Genomic DNA, 8566 nt, shown 5'->3' on the forward strand with positions numbered 1-8566 from the left:
GATAAGCTTCATTTTCACTATAAGTGTTTATCATAGCAGCTTTCATATCTGCCAAAGCCCGGCCTTCAATAGAAACTTTATTTTCACTGCTAAAGATAATAACTTGATTGTTTTGTCATTGTATAATATGAATAGCCAATATCCTATACACAAAGCAAACACACACATGAATCTCTTCCAACCTATTTATCTAGATTATGAAACCCAAATTTCCATATTGTTGAGAGGAGTTAAAGCCCCGATACAATTTTCTATTGGTCAGAATACAAATGAGAACAAAATCCACTTCAACTAGAATAAGGAAGGGGGATTGATCTCATAGTGTTGAATGACATAATGAATTTTTTAAGTGCTTAAAAAAACTTACTCTAGCCCAAGCGTCTAACTTCTCAGTACAGTCAATGTGCTTCCTTAGAAGCTTCTTCCTGTCTCATTCAGAAACTGTAGAATTAAGAATTACCCCACTAAATTAGGAGATTACTGCTACAAATAAAAGTCATGGTTCCGGATCCATGACTTTTCTGCTGATTTGGAAAGTTGCAAGAACCTCACCACCTCTGGAACAATCTGTAATCTCCAGGACTGTCTCTTTCTCTCTATTTGTCTCAGTTCTGAATTTAAGTTTACTAAGAGTATAACTTATTGATGAAATATTGTAAGATTCTCTAATGGGATCTGAAAAATGTAGTTTTAGTGTTCCAGCCTCTTCATGTTAGATGACGTTGAACGTTTGTTCAATGAGGTAATCCTCAATATCAGCCATATTTTAAAGATCTGTCACTCACTGATAGAGTCTCTTAAATTCTCGTTATTATTATACACTCACCCTTTTTATTTCTTTCAAATTATTAACCATAATTTTCCTGGACTTTCTGGATGGAGGTGAGATTAAGAGCATGTGCTCTTGCGAGACTATTCCCAGACTGATAGACTTTATCAAAATTGGTAACCTTAAATTTTTGGAGGACTTTGCTGAGCACATTTCATTTATAATATGTGCATTAGTTATTACACTGAATGCCCTATAACTTGATGCCTTAAATGCACTTTTGGCAAAAAAATTATGACAAATTTAAATATGTCAAGCTGTGATTAATCAACTTTGTTCCCCAAAAGATTAAATTACTGCAAAAATACTACTGCAAAAGGTCAATAAATGCTAATGATTGTTACCTGGCCTTAGAGCTATCAACTGAATTCTTTAAAAATGATTAAAAATAAAAGTTATTATAGAATGTTTGGAAAAGTCAACTGAATTTGTTACTTTTGTTGTGAAAAACTTATTTATGACACAATAGACAATTAGTGTCTATTCTTCATAGGACAATGTGCTAAAAAGGACAACGTTAGACATATGAAATAAATATTGGTCTCCATTATCATGGACAAAGAATAGAAAAGAAATTTAACTGCACTCTTTTGCTCAACTGCACTTATTAAGTATCTAGTATGTGGCTGATATTTATAAAGATTCTGGGGAGTGTATAAAAGAGGAGACTGGAGATGTTCCTGGAGTTTAAATATAGTTGAATTTACAAGCATTGTGCTATTAGTTCTCATGTATGCTATGTTATTTAAATTAAGTAAAACATTTTTTATTGCTTTAAAAATGAAAAAAGCCTCATATTTGTGAAGTTATTATATTCACAAAGTCAAACAGAGTGTGTGTTATCCCAAAATCAAAGTACTATTTTACACAACACTATGTTGCTTACAGTCTAAAAGAACAAGTGGAAACATGAACAACTAATTGTCTTACAATTAGTACAATGATAAGCATATCAGTAGAAATACAAAGTATTTTGAATGGCTAGAGAAGAGAGCGATAATTCTGAATGGAAAGATAAAAGAAAATTCATGATAGGAAGTGGTGCTTTTAAAATTATATATTTTCAACAAGTAGAAATTTAGAGAAAATGTGTACAATTTAGCTCATAATGGTGGGTGATGCATACAACATGATATCGCTAGAAGGATTTATTCAGAGATAGCTCCAAATAGAAATTCTAGCTAAAAGCCTGCTAAGCAGTTCATAAGAAAGATGATTAAGGGAACCAGGAGAGCAATATAATTGAACCAAAAATAAAATTGAAGAGACAGTAAAATTTAACCCAGAAAAATTTGGAGTCCAGTTGAATTCTATCTGTGAATGATAAGGAAAACTAAAACTATTTCTTCTAGGTTTAGTATGGCAGACTGGAAGTATTTTGATGCTTATAGAGACAATAGAATGAAAGATTAAAGAAGGAGTAGAAGAAACACAGTTTGAAGCATTACAATTTGCTTACACAGATGGATATATTACGGAAACTGTACTAAATTAATTAAAATCAAAAGATTGGAGGTCAGAATAAAACTGTGGACTCAGAAGCCAGGCATATGGAAAATAAACCTGTGGTCACAAGGTTGAAAAAATATTCTGTAGAGCATTTTTCAAAGGTGCTGAAAACAGAATTCTACAAAATTACTATATGTAAGAAAGGATCAGGTATGCAAAAAATTGATTTAGAAAAACATATTTATATGAAGAAATGCACAAGTACTCAGAAGCAAAAAAAATAAGAATTTTAAACAAAACAATCGTTTTCTAAAAGACAAATAGTATGAAGACATAACAACTTGAATTTCCTAAATAAGAAGCTATACTAGATTTGTTAGGAGTAGTGAAGAATTCTTTTTTTTTTTTTTTTTTTTTTTTTTTTTTTTAGGTGAGGCAACCCTTGGTTGAGCTCACAGATTGCCAGGATCTTGTCAGTTTATAATCCCTTATTTTTTTATTTTTTTTTATTTTTTACACCTACAGCACCTGGTCTTCCTAGATGGTCTCCCATCCAAGTACTAACCAGGCCTGACCCTGTTTATCTTCTGAGATCAGATGGGATCAGGCTTGTTCAAGGTAGCATGGCTGTACTCTAAAGTAGTCTTAAAGTGAATTCCTTAGCATAGGAGATGCATACACGCTACACATACATTGAACTACTATATTCAGAGTGCTTTGAGAAAGGTTAAAATTGATAAACCGCTTTGGTATTTTCAGATATGCTTCAGCATATACAAGGCTTTGAGAAGTTGTGAGGTATAGAAACCATACGAAATTTGCCTTTAAATAAATGTCTCAATATTTAAACAACAAAGTCAGAAAAAAATGGAACGCTAAGATTTGAGAAAGACATTTTTACTAGAAAGAAAAGTATATAAGTGGACTTCACAAGGAGTATTTTTCTTAAAGCCTAGTAAAATGGGAATGTTTGGTAAATGAGAACTTATCAAGGATTCTACAGCAGATTTTCAGGTTCCATGGAGAAATGTGGTAGGATGATTTTCTACATACATCTAACTTACTCAATGTTTACTTTTAAGTTTAAAATAAATGCTATTTTTTATTATCACAAGTTATTTAATATAAAGAATTGAAATACAGAAGTTAATATGAAGGAAATTAGGTGAAAGAACATTACTTTTATTTTGTTCAGGAGACTGGCATGTATTATTTTCATTATACAGAATAATGGAGATTCAAGTTTCTAGTGAACAAAAGAATACCTAAGAAGAGTGATATTTATTATGGTCCCAAATGACTTATATATTTGTAATATCTTAAAATTATAACAGATCTTAGCCAAAGACAAGTAGTGCTGACTCTTTTTTTTAAGAAAAATAGCCGAAACATTAAAATGCCCTATTATACTTTTATTTTATTATTTGCATATCATATTTGATGACATTGCCACATTTCCAGTTGTTCAGGTCAAAAACATAGGCGTATTAGCCTTGGCTTCTCCATTTCTCCCACATCCCACATCCAAACTATTAGAAAGCCATGTTGGTCCCTCCCATCCTCACCGTCCCACCGCTCAGGACTCCATGGGCCCCCCTAGCATCCCTGGTGTGGGCGCCATCAGCCTCCTAACTGGTATCCCTATGTTTCCCTTCTAGCCTACCATCTATTTCCAAGGTAGTAATCAGGATGATATTTTAAAATGTAAGCCTTGGGCTCAAAACCTTCCAATAACGCCCCATTATACTATGAATAAAAGAAAATGTCCTTATAATGTTTTTACAATGTTCCACAAACCCTATTCTCAACTGGGGGTCATTTTACTCCCAGGGAATAATTTGATAATATCCTGAGACAAGTTTAACAATCACTCCATTGGGAGGGAGTGATACCTTCTACTGATACCACCTAGTGGATCAGAAAAATGTTAAGTATCTTACAAAGCACAGGACAGCCTGCCCACAACGAAGAGCTATCCAGTCCAATAGTGTGGTGATAGAGAAACTCTATCCAAATGATATGAACCCCATTGTATTTCAGATTTCATCTCCCACTAGTTCCCCACCCCGTTGCTCACTCACTCCATTGAGTCACTCTGGTTTCTTTCTTCCTCAAACACATCAAGAACATTTTTTTTCCATCTCATTATTAATTTTATTTTTTCCAGATTTACTGAGATATAATTGATCTATAATATTGTATAAGTTTAAGGTGTAAACATGATTTGATGATACATTTATAAATTGCAAAATGATTACCATCATAGCATTAACTAACACCTCTATCCTGTCACATAATTACCATTTCTTTTTTGTGGTAAGAACATTTAAGACTGAATTCAGGCCTTTATACCAGTTTTTGTCTCTGCCTGGAACCCTTGTCATTCAGACATCCATGTACCTAATTACTTCATCAACATATTGTGTATGTAACATATAGTCATTTTGTTCATTCTTAAATTGTTGTCTTTTGCCAAAATGTGAGCTCTCTGAAGAGTCATTTTAGTTTGTTTTGCATGTTCATTTGTCCTAAGTATCTGGCACAAACTATGTAGCCAATATATATTTATCAACTTAAGCAATTTACTTTTCACTCCATTTATTATATTTCCAAGAAAATTTAGACTAATTTTTTTTTTACTAGTTTATATGAAAAAATGGTAATTTTTATTTTCAATCTGGGTTGGCATGATGTGTGGCTAAATAAACATATTCTTGTTTGTTTGCTTTTACTTCTTTTTGCAGAGAAATGAAAAGATATTATAGCCTTGTATTTTCTATTGTTTATGTGTGGAAAAGAAATGTAGAAGGTTAAAAAGTGAATCATTAATTTCTTAAGGGCAAACAAAAAAGATTAGATCCCAGACTCCTTCTTAACCATTATTTAGTGCTTTTATTCCTTAAAGAGTCCGGTGGCCTAAAACAATTGCCTGAGATTTTTCCATTTACATATTTATATCTCAGTAAAACATCTCGATGTAGGTCATTACTCCTACAGCAGGAAACACCACATCGGGGTATTGGAGACTGATTAGTTGCTAGGCTGTGCTTGTTAACATGCAGACTAAAGTGAAGATTACATTTGCATATTTCTTTTCTTGTCCAGGATGACACACATTTCTCTTTGCCTGCCTAATACTATTATCATGTTTGAACATTCTTGTCCTGGGAATTAATTTTTCACAGGTTTTTCTGTTTGCTCCACTTCTTCAATCTATTTTTGATTCTTTTAAAATTTAGATTTATATAATTCTGTCATTAGCTAGTAAATTGTTCAAAACAGCATTTTCTTTGATGGTTTTTTTTTTTTTTTTTGAGCGGGGGAGGGTTGACTCCTCAGAGAGGCTATGGTTAGGGTTTGACCATGGGATTCTGCGTTCTTTTTAATATTTATGATTTACATTATCCTCTCTGCTTCATTTCATGTAGCATATTTATTACCCTAAACATTTACAACTGGTGTATTTTTCCCCAAACACTCCCTACTCTTATTTATATTCTAAGCAAATATAACTATACAACTGTCATCAAACATAATGTATTAATCACAACAATTAGATGTATAAAGATTTAATAAATGAATATATAGGAAACTCACTGGGATTTATATATACATATAAATTTAAATTAAAAATATACCCTTGAAGATTTATACTTTAATGACAGACTTTTAAAGGAAGAAAAAATGAAAAAGAAAAGAAGTGAGAAAAGCTTAACAAATATGCAATGTGTTTTAAAAGGAAAAAGCTAATAAATGAAGGTTTAAAAGATGATTTAATGGAATTCAAGTTCACATGGCAGAGTAAGATCACTCTTTAATACATTCTCTCTGTTCTCAACACATAACAATAATAAAGAATATATAACAGTAGAAACAAAAAGTCATAAATTATCTGAAAAACAAGGTAATTATCTTTTTTGACAAGAAAATTAAAAAGAAACTCAAATAATACTTAGAACAAGGTCACCAGACTATTGTCACTTTGGATTTTGAGACTGGCAATAACGGTTTGTTTTGTTTTTTACGAGTTAAATACAGGGCACTAAAAATGTTCCACCTTAACAGACTAGTCTCAAGGACAAAAGAGAATGGGGAAAAAAAAAAAAAACAAAACCTCTGTCTACAGATATGTAGATTAGATTGAGAGATCCCAGCAAAAGTTAAGGATTTTAAAAAGAGAGATAAGAAACAATGATGGAGTTGAAGAAATCATTGCTTAGATTTCACAAGGACTCCTCAATTCAAAAAGCACAGGCCAAATACCAAGAACCATAAACAAAAATACATCCATGCCAAACATATCATAATAACTATGAAACAATAGGATAAAGAGAAAATCTTAGAGACTACCACAAGAGAAAAAGTAGATTACCTTAAAGAAAACTTTTTGAGAGCAGTCTTCTTTACATCAGCAGCACATGCCAGGAATAAGAAAAATGCCTACCCTAACTTCCTCAGCTCCCATGGCTTCTTTCGCTTCTAACTTCTTTAGCATTTAAGATTTATTTGTTTACTTAGTGAAGACTATGTGCAGTAGTCCTGGATAAAATCTGTTTTTACCTCTTTGCTGTTCAGCTCTGGTTTTTCTTTGATATTTGTAACAAACAAACAAACAAACAAACAAATGAAACAAAAAAAAATCCTGTACTCTTTCAGTTTGGAGATTCTGCAACTATTAAAAAACGATGGCTTCTTCAACACACACTCTCTTTCTCTCTTTCTTGCATCTCTTACAGCGAGAGAAGCTATGTCATGAGAAGCCTTATGGACAGGCTCGTAGAGAGGCAAGGAATTGAAAACTTTCACCAATAGCCAAATGAGTGAGTGAGCTTGAAAGAGAAACCTCCAGACCAGGCAAATTCAGAGCAACAGCCTGCACTGACAACCTACTGAAACTTTGTGAGAGACCCTGAGCCAGAACCACGTAGGTGAGCCACTTCTACATTCCTGACCTTTAAAAACTATGTGATATAGTAAAGAGCTGGTTGGAGTAATTTATTACACAGCAATAAATAACTAATACAGTCATGTTCTTACAAGAGAACTGGCTGAAGTGAAGAGTGCAGGTAGAAACAACAGAATAACATTTCCTTGTAGGAATTTACCAGGCCCATATGGAAAATCATATCTAAGATCAGACTGATTATCTTGAAGAGATATTTGTACTCCCATATTCATAACACCATTATTCAAAATAGCCAAGGTATAGAAACACTTAAGTGTCCACTGATTGATGAATGTATGAAGACAATATAAAACGGAATATTATTTAACCTTTAAAAAGAAAGAATTCCTGTCATTTGCAGCAAGATGGATGGACTGTCAAGGTGTTATTCTAAGTTAAAGACAAAGACAGATACTGCATGGTATCACTTACATGTAGAAGCTACCAAAAAAAAAAAAAAAAAGTCTGACTCATAGATACAGGGAATAGAAAACTAATTGCCAGAGGCTGAAGGGCGGAGGAAATAGGAAAAGTTTGATAAAATGGTATGAACTTTCAATTATAAGGTGAATAAGTTCTGATGATCTGATGTATAACAAGAGACTATGCTTAATAACACTATTATATAATTGAAATTTGCTGAGAGAGTAGAACTTAAATGTTCACACATACACAAAGTAAATATGTGAAGTGGTGTGTTAATTAAAGAAAAAGATATGCTCACTTTCTGACCTCCAAGAAAATAAAATTTTAACTGAGCTAAACTTAGAAATATTGTGTTTTAGACAAGAGGTAGGATCATTATAAAAGTGTTAATACAAGGTGATAAACAAACTGACTAGCAATCACAATTTATGAGAAAATACTGTGTTAAAAAAGGCAGTTCATCTTTCATTAAACAGGGATGGTATATGATTTTAAGCAACTCATTAAGCATTATAAAAATCTTTTCATAATGCAGTTTGGCAATTTTCATGTAATTCTGATGGCTCAGTTCATAGGTGAGGTGTTTGTGTTATAGTTGGTTCAGTTAAACTTACTTAGAACTTGGAATTCAGATATGATTTTTTTTTTGTAGCTGCTCAATTACTAAGCAAATATATGTATTAATTATCTCTGGTTTACACTGCATTCAGATAATAAATTTTATAAAATTCTAATTTGTTTCTTGGCTATTATATCAATCAGTGTCAATATGGATGTAGAAATCACTCTAGAGGTTTCATTCACATAGAGAGGAATTTAGTGCAAGAAATTAGTTACAAGGTTATCAGATGGGACAAAATAGCAAAAGGGAGGTGTGATTTATCAGCAGTTAGGAGGCTGCCCCAGCCCTGAGGGAA

At 32.5% G+C, this 8566-nt stretch overlaps 1 pseudogene; it reads right to left on the bottom strand.

Annotated features, from left to right (window-relative positions):
* Positions 1-2794: 2794 nt before the first annotated feature.
* On the bottom strand, positions 2795-2913 carry LOC112481533 (annotated as a pseudogene).
* Between the last annotated feature and the right edge of the window lie 5653 nt (positions 2914-8566).

The sequence above is a fragment of the Pteropus alecto genome, unplaced genomic scaffold (genome assembly GCF_000325575.1).
Source record: "Pteropus alecto unplaced genomic scaffold, ASM32557v1 scaffold72, whole genome shotgun sequence".
NCBI lineage: Eukaryota > Metazoa > Chordata > Mammalia > Chiroptera > Pteropodidae > Pteropus > Pteropus alecto.